Here is an 18,402-nt window from a genome sequence, read left to right as displayed (position 1 = left end):
ACCTGCTGGCTTAGGCCTGCTCCTGGGTGGCAGAGGGCAGGCCCAATCCCTAGGTGCAGACCCTGGTCAGGCTCAGAGCAGGGCTGATTGGGGAGTTGGGGCGCCACCCCGTCATGCACAGAGCAGGGCGGATCAGGAGGTTGCGATGCCAACCTCAGTCTCGCTCAGGGTAGGGCCAATTGGGGGGTTGGGGCACTGCCCTCTGTCACACTCAAGGCAGGGTCGATGGGGAGGTTGCGGCGCCACCCCCTGTCACGCACAGAGCAGGGCCGATTAGGGGGTTGGGGCACTGCCCCCTGTCACTCACAGAGCAGGGTCAATAAGGGGGTTGGGGAGCTCCTCCCTGTCACGCACAGAGCAGGGCCAATCAGGGGGTTGAGGAGCTCTCCCCTGTCACTCACAGAGTAGGGCTGATAGGGGAGCTGGGGCACCGCCCCCTGTCACACACAGAGCAGGGCGGATCAGGGGGTTTGGGCGCTGCCCCCTGTCATGCTGATCCGGTGCCAAGAGGCCTCGCGGCTCCGCTGATCCCGGTGCTGGGAGGCATATTACCCTTTTACTATATAGGATAGAGGCCTTAGGAGCCGGCTGGTTTGCCCTGAAGGGTGTCCTGGATCAGGGTGGGGGTCCCCACTGGGGTGCCTGGCCAGCCTGGATGAGGAGATGATGGCTGCTTGCAGCTGGTCACACACCCTTCAGGGTGGGGGTCCCCACTGGGGTGCCTGGCCAGTCTGGGTGAGGGGCTGAGGGCTGCTTTCAGGCTGGTAGTTGTTGACTGAAGCTCCCAACCGCTCCTTTTTTTTTCTCTTTTTTTAATTTTATTCTGGGCCAGCTTTAGCTCTGGCTCTAGCTCTGAGGCTTCCGCTGCTGAGCGTTCTATAATCAAAACAATGTATAACTCCAGCTCTGAGATCCAGGCCGTTTGTTTAGCTTCTATATTTGTTACAAAGTTTCAAACTGCCGGCTCAGAGGCCAGCAAGGCAGGCGGGGAACGTTGCAGTCTGCAGTCACTGGAGCAAGCATATACTCACTGATTAGCCAATGAAAAGGGTAGCGGTCGTACGCTAATTACCATGTTTCTCTTTTATTAGTGTAGATGGTTACTTTGAATTTATATTAGTTCATACAAACACTCCATTCATGCTTTTGTTCCGGCCCTCCAGTCCAGTTTAAGAACCCATTGTGGCCCTTGAGTCAAAAAGTTTGCCCACCCCTGACATAGACAATAGTGTGGTGAAGGCCTGGGAGAGGCAGGTGAGAGGTGGAGGTGGTCAATGGGGTAAAAAACAAAAAGAAAGGGGGACATCTGTAATACTTTCAACAATAAAAATAAATTAAAAAATAAATAAAAAAGAATAAGAAAAGGAGGAGAGGAAGAGAGAGAGAGAGAAAAAAGAGGAGGAAAGAAGGAAGGAAGGAAAGAAGGAAGAAAAAACCTTTTAAACACTACATCACTATACTTGCAAACCAAGCTACTGGGACTTTTGTGTAGATTTAAGCATGCATTTAACCAAATGAATTTTCCATTGTTCCCACCTGTTTCCCAAATAGCTTCAACTGTTCTGCCTTTGACCTGCTTTGGCTCAATCCTACATGGAATCTGCGCTCTCAGAATACCCCACTCCCAGGCTCCTCCACCACAGAGCTGCCTTGGCAGCAGCTGGGAAAACCTCCAGGGAACAGCTGGTGCCCAAGGCCCCACATTTCTGCCATCTCTGAGGGTCAAGAGTCGTTTCCTGCAATAATGGTATTTAGTGGACACATTTCATTAAAAGAACACCTTACATTTATGTGTGTGTTTTTTTCCATTGACAGATAACTCTCACAGTCATTATCATTTGGTTCCACTTGGTCTTCAGAACAAAGCTGGCAGACTGTGAACATAATGAATCAAGAGCCAAAGCCCTGGCCTGGGTTCTGACGCTTGCTCTGATGCTCATCCCATGGATGACAGTGGATGGGGGCAAAACCCACCTTAACTCTCAGGACTCCATTTCCTTGCTCCAAAATGAGAAGACTAGAGTAGATGATCTCCCCTTAAAATTGACATTTTTGGACAAAGGCCTCAAGCAACCTTTCCCCAGTTAACTCTATCCACTGCTGAATGAAATTCAAACTGGTCCGTTACCTTTATCACACCATTTACTGTTTACCCACTCAGATACGACTAAAATAAATCCAAAGCACCTTGGGTTGTGTCATAGCAAATTAGCTACTTCGTTTAATCCTCCCAACAAATCCTAACTTCAGGTATTATTACCTCTAGTTTTCAGATGAGGTAACTGAGGTGAGAATGAGTGATTTCTGGCAATCACACAGTAGATAGCAAAGTTCTACCTTCTAGTTCTGTGGAAACCAAACCACCTTGGAAATGAAAAACACTACCTTCATGGCATCCAGCTTCACAATGATGACAATTGTCAACCATACGGTTGAAAAGCATATCATCAACTAGGACACAGGATACTAATTTGACCTCTGATCCATGCAAGCCAGGGGGCCATGAGTGCCTTAATGTCAAACAATGTTTTAAGCACACTTTCAACTTGCTAATTTCTTAAGGGTAGACGGAGATGGTGTCTAAATTAAAACCTTCACCTCCGAGTGCCTCTGCCCTGTGTGTGCCCTGTACTTCCTTGTTGATTTGTTTCCCCTCTGTCAGGTGGGTCTCTCCTTGACAACTGGGGGCCACATTTAGCCAAGCAGCTGCCCACTGGCGTCTAAAGCCTGCGATATGTAGTTCTGGCAGCATCTCAAAGGATTTATTATTACCATCCCATGATTTCATTATTATTATTATCATCCTTGTGAAATTGGGTAGCTGAGCCCTCTACAAAGCATTAAGCCCTAGTTTAACATGAAACAGTCTGTTTTCTGCATTCCCTCCGCAGTTGAGGGATCCCCCTGTCCCTCAGTTTCTGCTCACTGTTGGAGGGCTCTAAGAGGTGGCCTGCAGCCATGGACAAGTCAGCCTCAGTGTTCCTCCCCCCTCACCTCCCACCCCGGCAACCTCCCCCCTTCCTCACTGCCCTGTCCCAGTGCCTTTTTGAGGAGGAGCAGGCTCTCAAGGGGCTCTTTACCAAATCGAAGGTGATTACAATGTGATCTGAAGAGCACCGGGCCAGGGGGCAGGAGATGCAGGTACTGCCACCAAGGATAAGTCTCTTTGCTAACTTGGACCTTGGTTTCCTCATATAGTAAGTGAGGCAACCAAGTGAGATTATTTTGGTGCTTAATCTCAAAATAATTTTGCTCAGACAAGCTCTAATGGACCCTTTTCCTGGCTTCTGGAGATTCCCACAGGGAAGAACACCTTGTAGGAAAGATCTCAGAGAAAGACCCTCCTACTCCTCACCTCTACTCTACTTCACCCAAAACCAACCTGGTTTACACAAGACTTTACAGAAAACAAAAGCAGCTCTTTAGCAGGGAAATCAGAATTCCTCACCTAAAATGTGCCAAGGTTAAAAAAAAAAAAAGGAATTGATTAGGAGTCCTAAGACTTAGATTTCATCCCAGCTTTTTTTATAACTAGCCATGTAGCCCTCGGCAAGTACCCCCTGTACCTCTGATAGTTCATCTCCCTAATTCAAACATCAATACTTCTTTGACTTACCCTACCCCAAACAATCTTTGAGGATCATAAGAAAATGTGGCTTGAAAATGTCAGGTATAACCCTATATATAGATAAGTTATTAAATTAAGGTCACTTCCTTCCTTTGACCCTAGATAAATCTCAGAAAAACTGCAAGATTTATAAAACATTATAAAATGCTTATCTTCCTATTAGTGGGATAGCTGATAGGTTTAAATTTTGTTGTCGAATTTTAAAATATGTAATTTTAGAGAGAGAGAAAGGAAGAGGGATAGAGCGGGATAGAGAGGTAGAAACATCGATAAGAAAGAAACACAATGACTGCCTGATTGCAGGCTCCCTACTGAGGATGGAGCCCAAAACCCGGCCATGTGCCCTGACCAGGAGTCAAACTGGTAACTTCTTGGTTCATGGGTTGATGCTTAACCACTGAACCAAACTGGCTGGGCTTGTTGTCAAGTTTTAACAAATCTCCTTCCAGTTTGATTTAACAAACATTTATTAGGAGTGTGCCTTATATTGTTCTGGAGACAAAAGAAGATACTAAAAGGAAGTTTAAACTTGACCTCCAGGAGTTTACAGTCTTGCGAATACAAAGAAACTGTGAATTAATTTTAAAACAGTATAATGACATGTTAAAGTGTATGTAGACATACAACAAATGCTCAATCCACCCAAGTAGGGGTCTGAGCCTTCAGCAAAGGGGTAGACAAGTGTTGGCCCAAGTCTGGAGCAGGCTGCATGAAGGAGACCGAACTGGAGACAGACTGTGAATGACTGGAACTAGCAGTTTTCTACATTTATAATAGCAGACCATCAGTAACGAGTGCCAGAATTAAATAAGAAAGTGAAGTTTAATATTGATGATTAGAGAGAAATGTCTTATTTCTCTATATTCAAAAGCGACAGATTTCAGACCATAATTTTTTAGGTGATAATTGTGAAAGAATCCAAAGTCCTATTTATTTAGGATGTAGAAATCATAGCACTACATGGTTACATATAAATGTGAAGTCTCAAGGAACTCTTTTTAAAAACCGAGATCTCCTGCTATGAATATATTTTCTCAAAATGGCTGCTTTGTGTCCAAAGCCTTCCCCGGTGACCCCTTCACAAAGCACTGAATCAGCCACAGGGTTATTAGTGCCTCCTGAACATGCTCTGCACACTCCTGCTTCTGCCCCTTCGCTCAAGCCATTCCTCGCTCTGGGCAAGCCCTTCCCTCACCTCTCCAGGTGTGTGAGCACTGCCTATCTTTAGGATCCAGCTGAAACCCAACGTCCTCCATGAAGCTTTTACTACCTGGTCCACCACTTATCAATCTGCTTCTGAATGCCAAAAGTGCTTATTTTCTGAACTATCAATTTTGCAATGTTTTGTTATATTTTTTTTTTTTTCCAGACTCAGGTCCTATCCCCAAAAGAACCTGTTTAAGTCTCTGAAGTCAGGGAACACAGTCACTTTTTGTATTTCCAGTGCTTCATATGGCACACCATATGGCAGGCCCTCACTGAATATATATTATTGAGCATCTATCTAGTCAAGTCCCAAACTAGCCATGTTTTCCATAACTCCACCACAACTACCCTTCCATTTGAAAAATGGCCAAAATATATTAGAGATGAGCTAAAAGCGTTGTATCTTAGGTAATACATAGTGACATAACCTAAAAAAAAAATACCCTTGAAAAAACTTAATTTTTTTACTCTTTAAAAATAATGCATGCATTATTACAGTATACCCCATAAACAGAGGCATTAATATAGATTTGCCTATCTGAAAAAGGATTTAGCAAAGGGCATTTCTCCTAGCAATGAGACAGCTGAAGAGGTGTAATTTAACAGCTTGCAGAGGCCCGTCACTGTGCTGATTGAGGTGGACAGAAGGCATAGACATGACCAAGGCCCTTAAAAGACACAAACAGGTGGGAGAGTGTGCTGGGGGTGGGCACCGGGCTGCAGAGTACAAAAAGGAGGAAGCTCGCCTTCGGAGAGCAGAGACAAGAGAGGGCAGAGAGCGAGACTGCCCGAGGAATGGGAGGGGAGGAGAAGAGAGAAGAGGAGATCTGAGGCGAGGTCACATCTAGACAGGACGCAGTAAGAAGTAAAGCTAGAACAAAGACCAGTGAGAGGCCAGAGCACAACTAGGGAGAAAGGATGGACTCGCAGGACAGGGGATGCACATAAAGGAAAGACAGATGATTTCTCTGTGTGACCAGAAGGATAGCGATTAAAAAGGTAAGAATGACAGGAAAGGAAGGAAAAGGGAATAAATAAGGGGACAAAGTAAGTGCACAAGGACTAGTTCATGCTTAGCAAATCACCCGGCAGTTAGGCTGAGCTGGAAAGAGAGCCACAGCCATACCTGAGAGGGGACCATCAGAAAGGGGAGGCAGTCAATGTAAGTAACTAGCTCCTGAGGCAAAAATTAAAAGAAGAAGAAAAAAAAGAAAGAAAGAAAAGAAGAAGATGGAAAAGGTGAGAAGCAGGAGAGGGAAAACCCTAAGGAGACACTGGCCCAGAAACCTTTTTAACTTTCTGTAAAAATCTTCAAGGCCCCAAACTAGGCCAAGATTCTGACTGACATTTCTGAGCTCACCAGCTGCTGTTTCCTTGAGAGAATTCTGACAGGAAGGCATAGAAAAGCAAGCCAACGCTGGCAGCTCTGGAAAAAATAATCATACCAGCACTCCCTGCTCTAAACACCTCAATGGGACTCACACCTCCCATGGAAGAAAGCGCACAGAGGAGGAGGGACTTGCCCACAACTTTCCCCAGGTAAGCACTGAGCTGCTCCCCCGCGCTGCTTTCCCCTCTAGCTGTCCTCTGGCCCTTCCTGCCTTGCCCATCTGTCTTCCTTTCTTTGTGCATTTTTGGGGAAGCCCTGCGGGGGATCTGCTTCTGTCATCTGAAGCCAGCACTGCGGTTTCTGTCGGAGCAGGTGAAGCACCACATCCTGTGTTCTGCATCTCACACAGATTGGGGAGGACCGCTAGAATTCAGAGCCAGCAGGCAGAACTAGGGGAGGGGAAATAAATGGGAGAAATCACCCCTGCCCACATTATCAGTGCGTGGGGATGACTTGTGGGCTAGTATTGACAATGGACTTGTTTCTGTGTGCTGAGGCTTGGAGCAAAGGCAGAGGGGAAGGGTGGGTGCGAAAGACAGAGGGACAATAAAAGGCAAGGGCTCTTGCAAGGTAGGGGCTGGTCAGTTACCTAAAGAAGAGCTAGGGTTGGAGGAGTGATGGATGAGAATTTGACAGCATATGACCTTGAACTTGGGACTTGTCCTTCTAGTGCTTTGGTAAGATATTTTGAATGCACGTTGAAATTTTCTTCAGAGCAACTCAAAGGAATTTATTTCAAATAAGAAATTTATCTCAAATATGCAATCACTGAATGGGAGTGGTTCCTTCAGATAACCCCACAGACTTCCCCACTAAGACAATGTGAAGTGTTACATCTTTTTAAAAAAAAAAAAAAAAAAAAAGAACAACTAAGAAACTAAGTTCCCCTGCAATGTATTTCTTTGGAAAACTAGGACAAGAACCAGATTCTCTGACTTGTTCTCTGGACCTTAAGCAATTCTTAATTCTCACTCAATTTACTAGGTTCACACACACACACACAAAAGTAAGATTCTGGAGCTAAAGAGCTTTATCATTATTCCGTATTTTTATGTTATCTTATATTACATTAGCAATATGATCCCTCTGCCAATATAACATGAGGTCGTGTGAGTCAGTGCACCCTCTGCTGGTCTATCTTCTCAAGAAAAACAATCACCTCATTTTATACCCACTTTTCACCAAACCCCACCGAAGGCTTATTGGTAAGAATTGGAAGCCAAAGGAGGTGATTCCCTGTAGTGTAAACCCCTCAAGCTGAAGACTCTTAGAAACTCCACAGACAGGTTCCCCCTCTGCACCCTCATATGTGAAAGCTCCTACAGCCACACCCTTGAAGAGCCACCTTCCTGGCTTCTGTTTGGCTTTACTCCACTTCCTCACCGCCTCATGATTAGGAGCTCAGAGTGTGAGGGCCAGTTTCTTGCCCTTGAACTACTGAGTGTCAGAAACACTGAGCTAGCGCAGTGGTTCTCAAAGTGTAGTCCCCCAGATAAGCAGCATTAGAACCGCCTGGGAATTGGTTAGAAACGGGGGTGCGGCCTGGCAATCTGTGTTTTAGCAAGCCCTCCAGGTGACTCTAATATACTGAATTAGAACATTAAGATTTGTTTTAAAGGGCTCTTTCCTGAACCATAGAGCTCAGATCTCTTTACAGGTGTGACTGGTCTAAAGGAGACCTTTCCCCAAACCACAACCTCTCAGGGCCTGTGTCCTTTATCTGTATAAAAAGAATATTTATAATGCCAGCTACTTGTTACAGCACTGAGAACTGTGCCCGCACACAGTAGGTGCTCTGAGCGTGCTGATGGTGGTAGCGACAGCTTTATCTACTGCACCCTTACTATGTAAAAGCTCTTCACAAAAGCAATAGGCGGTGTGGGAAATAAAAATGAAGCTGTCAGGACCCAGCCCTCGTGAGAGGAGATGCATGCATTACAGGCACACAAGAATCAAGCAGCCAGTAAGATGTGACTGTGCCTGTGTACAGGTACAAACAACAGGAGCTGAGAAGAGGAAGAGCTACAAGTGGGAGAAAACTTGGTGCAGAAAATGTCCTTTGAACTGATCCTTAAAGAAAATAATTGTAATCAATGAAGATGGGCAAAAGGAAAAGAGCATTCCGGGTGGAAGATGAGCACAGGGAACACTGCAAAGATAAGACATTAGCGGTCAGGGGTGGACAAGAGTGCCTGCTCCCCTTTCTGTTACTAATACGTGAACTGCTCATGGGTGGAGAGGGGTCGCCCACTTGTCACCAGGATTGCTGAAATTCCTCTTTTAACCCAAATTAATGATTTTTCTTAGACTGTTGTAAAATGAGTCTTTTCCAGTACCGATCTCATTAACTGAGCATTCAGATTTCTCTGTCTTGTTTATTATTGGAGCCATGTTTTTCAAAGTCCTCTGCTCACTGGTAATGGAATACATGGAGAATGGTGGCACAAATGCCGATTCCTGGGCTCTAGCCCAGGTGGCTATTTCAGCATCTTTGAGAGCAAGTCAGAAAAATCTTCATTTTAACAAGTTCCCTTCTGACTCTAATATTCACTCAAGTTTGAGAGCAACTCTCCTAGAGCTGTTGTTTCCCCCAAATTTGCTGAGCATAGAAATCACCTGGGAGTGCCTGTTAAAAGTAAGGCTACCCGGCCAATCCCATGGAGATTTCAGTTCCATGGCCCTGGAATGGGGTGTTTGGGAGAGGAGTTTTAATAAGTGCCTTTGTGGCACTAAGGATCAGGCAAGTTTGGGAAATTGAGTGTATTAGAGTGAATTGGGTTAGAGAAATGCTTCAAGTTATAGGTCAGTCATACTAGCTGTGTGACTTGGGTGAGTTTCTTAACTACTCTAGTTCTCCAAATTACTTAACCTGCTGGAGATGGTTTCATCCTGTGTAATAAAATGTACTTCACAGAATTGCTGGAGTGTAAACGCTTAGTACAATGTTGGCTCCACCTCCTTGCTCCTTCCTCCCTTGAAGTCCCAGCTCCAGTTCTCCAGCTCTGATGAGGGGCAGGGCAAGGACATCAGGGATGACAAAATGCCACCGAAACTCCCCTCTTCTGAGCAAGGTGACAGGATGCTGCAGGGGGAGAAGACAGGCTCTTGGAGCTGCCTTGCTCTTGGCTGCTCCTGGGGAGTTAAAATGGGACTCATGTCTATGATTGAATCAACATTCAGAACTGGCCAGTCCTCTAAAAATAGCAAGATATTCTGGCTGAGCCTTAGGAAAAATAAGGTCCTATCCCGACATACTACCCCACGCTTGCCTTAAAAGGAGGGGCCGTTGCTTTATTTCCTATCTCCTCAGCCAGACAAGGGTAAGCCCCACATAACCTGGCTTGTATCTGGTGAGCCCCAGAATAGCCTGTTTCAGAGAACACCAGCAGAGATAACTGCATAAGGTTACAAATGTGCAGATTTGGATACCTCTGTGCAGACCACTCCTCCTGCAGACACTAGTAGGGCCCTAATCCCCATAAAAATATGCAATTCTGATTACATTTTAAGAAACTATTATCTATTGTTTTAAACTTCTAAGCCTGACTGTGGGTCAGGAAAGGGACTAGGAGACCTAAGTTGCCTATGATAGAAATTCAGAGAGCAAGATTCAGGTGATTTTCTGCAGCAAGCTCTGGTTTCCTCTTCTTACCCAGCAAAGGGCTGGCTGAGTAAGGTCAGGTCTGTTATCAGAAGCAAAGTCTAGTGGTCAAGAAAGAGACAATCTGAGTATCTCACCATATATATCTTTTTATAAAGGCCCTGAAAATGAGACTGGGCCCAGATATTCAGAACTTTTAATGATTCTTGTCAGAAAGGATACTGATCAATCCCTTTCCTTAAAAAATCCTTTGCAAGCATACTAAACTAGTAAAACTAGTTTTCTTAAAAATGTGAAAAGTATTTTTTATACAATCTAAGCTTTTCCACATATTTTAGACCCACTCCTTGTATAACAATTGTCATGTGAATGAAACTGTAGATCAAACATAAGGACTTCCATGCAATGAGTAGTTTCAGTTGCTATATTAATATTAATTAATATTAAATATACATTAAATAATAGTAATAATAGTAACAGAGACTATTTATTAGACTTCTAATACGGTGTTCACAGCTCCTTCCATAAATCTATGTCCTTAAAGCCTCCTGTTGAGTAAACATTATTCTCACTTTATAGTGAGAAAACTGAGGCTCAGGGAGGCTAAGTAGTCAGCTCAGGGTCACAAAGCCAGAAGGCACAGATGCCCAAGCCGAGCTCTTCCTCCCTACACGCCTCTGCTGCCAATAACCTTGAAGATGGTATTGTTAGCCTATAATTCAGGCTTCTCCCTGTCTTAACCATCCTTGATTTTCCCCTAATTAGAGAGTCATTCTGAGGACCACTAATGGATAATCACATTCTCCTCTCTCTGTGATGCTGTGTCTGAGTCATCTATGTTCAAATCCTGCCCTGCCCGGTGAAAGAAATAGGAAAAGAATGTGCTGGCTGTTTATGCGTGTGATGGGGCCTTTACTGTTACTTACTTCTGACTGCTTTAAAATGGCCCTTGCTTCTCAGGAATAAGGGGAGGACAATTTATTAATTAAGACTTTTGAAAAATTGTCTGACTACAGGGCAAAGAGAGGGAAAAAATAAATCTTGTTTTCAATAACGCGTTGAATGACATTTTGTATTGCCATCGGCCTGTTCCAAGAAATTCATGGTCCTCGCATGAGTGTTACCTCATTAATCTTCAACTCACCCTGTGGTAGGCAGAGTGGTTACACAACCACCACAGGAATGAGGAAAAGAAAGGTGGTGATCTTGCCAATACCACACAGCACACAAGTGGCCAGGTGACACCTCATACCTTCCCACTCTTCCTATTAACACCACCTGCCCAGTCCAGAAGATTTGGGCAGGTAAGAAACTAAATAAGTAATCTGAAAAAAAACGTACATCCCTTGGCCTTGTGCAAAACTCAGAAGAACATGCCTTTATATCTCCTCTCCTAGAGTTTTCCCTTTCATTTATGCCTGGTCTGAAATATATGATGTCATTGTAGTTGTTTCTTTTTTTTTTTTTTTTTTCTGCCTACCTCTTACTCCATTTTCTAATCTGTCCCCTGTATTTCCTTCCTGGCATGTTAAGTTAGATGACCAGAGAAAGTAGAAGGAGACTCAAAAGCAATCAAGCTATTAGTTATTTTAAGTGACCTTTTGAAGCAAACTTTTAAGTGGCCTTTAACCATATGAGGTCGGATTTGACAGAAAGACAAAAACATTCACACCCAAATGATGGGTGCAATCTCCTGGAATGGTTAGCACTGTCTTGGTTATCTTATAGCACTTTTTTTTTCTGTTTCTTTTGTATTCTTACATGAATTGATCACTTTCTAGAAACTGGCTCTTTCTAGCTCTCCAGACCAAATAATTTGGGGTGGGGATGTGGGGGTCTCTCTTGTTTAAGCAAACCCTCATTTCTGAAATTCACATGCCAATCACTTTGGAGATCTTGTTCTGACAGATTTAACCAGGTAACCTTTACTCAGCTCATAAGTTCCCCGGTTCATTGGAAGAGATAGACATTCTCACCTTCTCAGAGGCTCGGCCGCATCTTCTCCTTGGCACACTGCCTCCCTCCCCATCAGCCTTCACTTCTGACAGATCACAGCCCCCAGATGTGGGGGAGGAAAGGCAGCCCCACATCCTCACTGACCGGAAGCTTGCACTTGAAAATCGGGAGGACTGCGTTTTCACAGAAGCTTATTTAGCAATTGGGTTGGGTTAAATGAGCTACTAGATGATTCCCAAAGTCAGATTTGACTGGAGTGCCAAGAACGTTTCCCTATTTCCTGAGAAAAAGTGTGGTGTCTCAGCCATCACCACCTAGGGGACCCCTAGGGCACAGCTGCAGAGGAATAGATGTCAGGATAAATCCTACAGTGTTCCCTTCCTTCCTTCTCAACTCTTACATTCTACACCTTTCGCTAAGGGTTGATTCAAGACCATCCCTCCAACCTGATTAGTTTTTTTTAAAGAATTACTATTTACATATATATAGACCTGTTCATTTCTATGACCCTCATCTGTAAAACCGGGTAAAAATAATAGCTGCTTCATAGAGTAGTGGATGTAAGTAGCTTGTATAGGCAAAGCACCGAAAGTGATCCCTGTCATAGAGAGTAAGCTTGAAAAAAATTTCACTCTTTCTTTTTATTACTTTTATCATTAGATTTCATTAAGCCCTCATCAGTGCTGTGAGCCTCAAACCATTTTTGGGGTGCAGTTTTTCTGTTGTCATACTCCCTGTTTTCTGGTAGTGAATTAAAGGTCATGAAGCTGAAATCCCCACTGCCCTTTAGCCGGGGTGGCCTGTCCAGACCCCAGTGGCCCGACAGCTGCCAGCGTCCCTCACTCTTCCGTGGCTCCGGCCTCACAGCTTGTGGGGCAGGTGATGGGCTGGGGAAGCAGAAGCCGAACAGCAAAATCCTTCCCACAATGAACAATCGCGCTTGGAATGCTGCCCCAGCAGCTGCAGGCTTCACCACGCGCACAGCAGACATACAGTAGGAAACCCAGGAGGGCTTGGCTGTTTCTAAGAGGGATTTGCTCTTCATGCATATGCAGAATACCTCTCTGTTGAATTTCCTCTCTTTTTAAAAAAATGTTCCCTTCATGGGAATTCAAACATTAAAATCCTACTCAAATGTGTAAAGCAGCAGCTATTAACTTAATGAATAGTGATAACAAAGATTATAGCTGCACCAAAATAAGCCGGTGAAACTTGGGTGCTGTTTATTTCTGAACAAACAGCAGGAGAGAAATAGGGTCCCCCAAAGCACTGCCATTCCTCACAGATACTTCCAAGATGGTTGGGGGGTGGGGGGGAGGGGTGAGGGGAGGGTCCTAGTGGTCCTGCCCTCTAAGCACTTCCCAGCTAGAGGAGAAGAGAGGTGAGAGTGGCCCACAGCTGAGACCCTGGCCACATCTGGAAGGTGGACAAAGCCTGGGCCAAAACTGCTTCCCGAGGCCACATGCTTCTTTATATCCCCATACGATTACTTTGCTATGGAATGTAAGGAAGTGTGTGGTTTCGGGGAGCGCCTCTTCGCTGGTCCCATGGTCCTAACCAGAGAACAGGTTTGACCCTCCTCCTCACCGGGGCTTTGTGGCACAGGCGTCTCCCTCACCAATGGAGAGAGAGCCTCCGGATCTGTCTGGCTGCTCTCCCACGGGTCCTTCTCTCGCTAGAGGTCCCATCATTCAGCCCCAGAACCCCGCACGCAGCTGTGGTCCCAGCCTCAGACCTCAGGCCTCCTGGACAAGGAGTGGCCATATCATCTAAAGGTGTTTCACAGAATCAGCCCGGCCCTCCAAGCTCCTTCCTCCAGCCATTCTTCTCCTGAAAGGAGATGTTTCCAATAAGAACCAAATTGAACTGTGATTCTTTTAGATCTGTCCTTTCCTTTATAATCATCTGTGTCCATGGCAGTCTGCACATTTCCTAGGGCTCTCACTGCAGTTAGAAAGGCAGGGGCTCTGAGCCCAGGAGGCCACAGCCTCTGGTCACAGAGTCAGGCCCCTGACCCTGCTCTGCTATCATTTTCACTAGGCCCTGTGGCCAAGCAGAACTTTAGGATGAGACTGTTAGGGGGAAAGGTTGAGGTGCTAAAATGGTGATTCACTCATCTAATTGGCTAAGCCCCTCTCCCTCCTCCTCCCTGATCCCCTGTGTTCCCAGCCCCGACCTTAAAGGGTTGAGCCCACACCAAGAAGGAGGTGGAGATGGACTTAGGGAGAGAAGCTCTGAGCAGGAGGAGAAATTGCAGTCACCCACAGCGCAGGCCATCCCTTGCCCCAGCGTTTTGGAATGAGGGAGGGGGCTGCAGGGGTCTCCCTCCCTCATTAACCCCAGCTCCAGGCTGGCTTCCCACAGGCCACAGCTGCCTTCCTTGCTGCAGCGTGAATGTGTGAGGGAAGGGCCCACACTAAATGTATATGCGGAGCTCTTAAGCAGAACCATGAAAAGAGACACCAGGTGTGATCCAAAGTGTACAGGAGGAGGCTATAAAAGAGAACTGAGACACAGCAAAAAGAGGACATGGGATGAGGAGGAAAGGGACGGACAAAGGGAGGATGCACATGTATGTATTTATATAGAGAGCAGACAGCAGATACATGCACAGTGGCCGGAGAGGAAGGGTGCCTTTCCTTCAGGTGAAGGCATTCAGAGTACAACGGGCCACACCCCTCAGCAGGCTGCAGCAACACAGGGGACAGCACCCACCTACCTCATCCAGACACCAGCAGCTGCCTATTGACCTTCAAGGACATGCTAACCTGTACTCTTTGGGGAATGAGGAGAACTTGAAAGAATGTGGGAGAATGACTAGAGATAGAGCAGTTATGAGACTGAAAACAGAAACTGGGAGCTTTATGTCAGTGGTTGTTAACTGGAGGTTGTTTTGCCCCCAGGGCACATTTGGCTAAGTCTGGGGACATTCCTAGTTGTGACAGCCAGGGGGTACTACTGGCCTCTAATGGGTACAGATCACAGATGCTGCTGCACACCCTACAATGTACCAGGACAGCTCTCCACAGCCAAGACTCGACTGACCCCAAGGTCAACATGCCAAGGTTGAGAAACCCTGCTTTAGAGGGCTGTGCTTTGAATGCATAAGGTTTCTGACATCAGCATATTGTGACTTATTATCTTCCGAAGAAAATTACTGTCTTTGCTTTATGAATACTCATGCCTGGAAACTAGGCAGCTGCCTCAAATTTCTGCTTCTTTCCGATGACAACCCTCCCCTTTTCTAAATCATACCTGCTCTAAAGATAGCTTTCCCTTTGTTACCCTGGAGGTTGACTGCATGTCATCTGCTCAGAAATCAGGGGTGTGCTGTGTGAGCAGGGCAGGATGTGAGTAAAGAAGAAGAAAGAGATGATGAAGAGAAATGTTCTGATTAAATAAATTAAGAGACATGACGTTCTGACTGACGAGCTGGACCCACACACTCTTTCCATCCTGATTTCAGACTGGGTGGCTGACCTGCACCCCACGGCCGCCTACTCCCTTGTTCCCCAGGAGGACCTGAGGAAGGATGGCTGGGCTAGGGCAAGGTTAGCCACAGGAAGAGCTGAACTGCCGTCTTAAGACACCCTCCGTCATTGGTAGGAGAAGGAGGGTGAAGGTAAGATGCCTGGTGCTGAGCCAGCGGGATGCATGCCAAGAAAGAGGAGACTCGGCAGGAGAAAAAAGCCTCAATATCACCCTGCCCGGACATCCTAGAACCAAGCCCCCGGTGGGCGGGGCCAGTGCTTTCCTGCCACCACCATCCCAGTGTGCTTCCAACTAGCTGTTGTTTCTACAGTGCCTTGCTGGGTTCTTTGATTTCTGGAATATCTTATTTATTCCGGACAGAGCTCCCAAGAGGGGCCCCATCTGGCAGATGTCTGCCTGGTTGGTTAAACCAGTTCTGCTTTGCCTGAAGTGGTTTCCAACTTCATAGATGACATAAACATACCTGTGCTGATGGAAGGAATATACATGAAGGACAGGTTGGCGTTGAGAGTGAAACTCTTGGCCTCAAAAACAGTCAGAATTGTTTCTAAGACTCCCGGACCCCAGAGAGTGTCCATCGTGCCCACTGGGGACTTAGTGTTGGTCCCCTTTCCTTTGTTTTCACTAAGCCTTGAAACAGACAGGCAAGGCAGCTACCCTCCCCAACTACGCAGATGTGAAACTGAGGTTTAGAGATGTGACGTAACTTCCTAAGAGCAAATTACTAAATAAACTGTAGAGCCGGGAAGCAAGTGGTATTTGAAATCAAGTAAGTGTGACACCAAGACCACAGGCTTTCTACTCAATTACACTTCTCTTCATCGGGGAGAAAAAATAAAAGGGCAGGTAGCCCCTATCCCGAGGGCAGTTCTGACATCCTTTAAACTATCCTTTCTTCCTTCCTCTTTCCCCACCTGGTCAAATACAGCAGGCAGATAGCCAGGCTGCCTTACTAGGGAGAGTCTCCTGTTTAATCACCTCCCTACCCCCTTGATCACACTCAGAAATAGGAAGACACCAGTAGGTACCTCTCCAGTCCAGTGGTTCTCAAACTTTAGCTGCATCAGAATCACTTGAAGAGCAGGTTACAACATGAGTGTCTGGCTCTACCCCCAGATGTTGCTTTTCTTTTGCAAGGTGGCCCCATAAGTTCTTTCCCACCGGAATCCAGATTTCTCCTTTAAAATCTACAAGAATCAAAGTTTTCCATGTCACACATTTGTCAAACCAAACAACTTCAACGTCTATCGCCGAGAAAATGACTAAATAAAATGTAGTGTGTTCACATAGTAGAAAACTATAAAACAATAAAAATGAATAGACTGCAGCTACCAATCACTGTAGGGGAAGCTTACAGATATCATTTGAAGTGAAAATAACAAGTCACAAAATAATGCCTATGGTATGATGCCATTATATTAAAAAATGAGCAAGATGTTATTTAGGAATATGCACAAATGGTAACAACTATATTTTTTAAAGGAACTCAGAATAACAGTTACCTCTGAGGAGAAATTAAAGAACTAAATTGGGAAAAGCATTCTAGAAGCCTCATAATATTGGTAAGGTACTCTTTCTAAGTAGATGATTGTGGATTTTGGTTTCATCATTATGTGTCACAACTTACATATGTATTACATATATTCTTTTATATATGTATCCCATTTGAATAAAAAAACCATATTATAAGAATTTATATAAGAGTTTATGATAAGAATTAAAATATAAGATATTCGTTACATTTATTATATAGAATTTATTATAAGAATTAAAATGTAAGATATTCAAAGAATATAAATCAAAATGTTAAATTTATTTTGGAAGATGAGAGGAGAATTATGAGAAACTTGTTTTCCACATTCTACAATTTTCTGTATCTTTTTAGTTCTTCATAATGTTTATATTTGGAAAAAGAATAAGGATCAAAGAAAGGAAACAAAACAAAGTCATGCAATTCAAAATAAAAATTATGTATGGTTTTCACAAATCCCGTGAGAGGATGTTCTGAGCAAGGCAATCCACTGGGATCTGACTCATGCTAATGCCGGTTCTCTCTGTGTTGCAGGCTTGGACCAACGATGCTTGCAATATACCAAGGAATCCTCACACTAGCGGTTGCCTGCAGCCACTCCCGATGGAGCTGCCTCCTGCTCTGGCTGGTCAAACGGAACCAAGTCCGTCTTCCTGAGAGGTTTGGTCCCCTTCAACCAGCTATAGCAGGGCTGGCCATGCCCAGTCCTTGGAGGAACAGAAGAGACCCGCCTGTGGCTGAAATTACATACTAACGCTTCCCTTAAGAAAACGACTCTGATTTTATCATATACTCTCATGTTCCCAGGAAGGGAGAAAAGAGGAGCCCTGGGTTCAAAACTCAGCAATATTTTCACACTTGACACACAGAGTTCTGTGGCTTTACACCCACAACTAGATCCCCTTACATGCTCCTGACACACACAGTCCGTACAGATTCTGAGGAGGGAATTTTTGCCAGCTCTGGTCCAGCCAGGGTAAGAGTGAGACCTCAGAGACAGGACTTCTGCTCACAGGGGCTAACAGTCTAAGTTAAGAAACTGGATGTATGAATACGGCACAATTAAATGGAATTGCAAGTCAGAGCATGGCTAGTTCCGAACATAATACTTCTTACATAGCACACCATACATGCCTGGCACATTGCGTACCACCAAGGCTTTATTGACCCTTTCAGCCCAAGATATCTATTCACTAAGCAATAGTGACTCAGTTTCCTGGTCTGTAGAAGGGTGATAACAATCATAGCACCTATCACACAGGATTGTGTGTGGAATGAAATGAGAACACGTGTAAAGGAGTTAAAAAGCTCTCCCTAATTCTTACCTCACCTGTCCTTCCAATTTCTCTTTCAAAATGGTGTATCTTTGACAGTGTAGGCCCAAAACCAAGGAGTATGCCCAAAACTTAGCTAGTGCTCAATTCCAGAGGTACATGTGTGCACATGCTGGACTCTGACATAATGTGGTCTCATGATGCCCAGAGTCCACCAAGCCTACCGAGGGTGTGGCGCTCATCTGCACATGCCTTGGAATCAGGGAGACCTGGGTTTGAATCCTGCCCTTCTCATTTATTAGCTCTGATATGTCCTCTGCAACC

The 18,402-nt window shown here is 45.1% G+C and overlaps 1 long non-coding RNA gene across 1 annotated transcript; it reads left to right on the top strand.

The window, feature by feature from the left end:
* Window positions 1-5,602: 5,602 nt before the first annotated feature.
* On the top strand, window positions 5,603-17,854 carry LOC139013184 (uncharacterized). Its single transcript, XR_011471941.1, has 3 exons — window positions 5,603-6,073; window positions 6,151-6,373; window positions 17,339-17,854. It is a non-coding gene; the product is annotated as an uncharacterized lncRNA (long non-coding RNA).
* Window positions 17,855-18,402: the final 548 nt, after the last annotated feature.

This window comes from Myotis yumanensis, unplaced genomic scaffold (genome assembly GCF_028538775.1).
Source record: "Myotis yumanensis isolate MYYU_CA2020_CCGP unplaced genomic scaffold, mMyoYum1.0.hap1 SCAF_6, whole genome shotgun sequence".
NCBI lineage: Eukaryota > Metazoa > Chordata > Mammalia > Chiroptera > Vespertilionidae > Myotis > Myotis yumanensis.
This window is presented reverse-complemented; position numbering and strand designations above follow the sequence as displayed.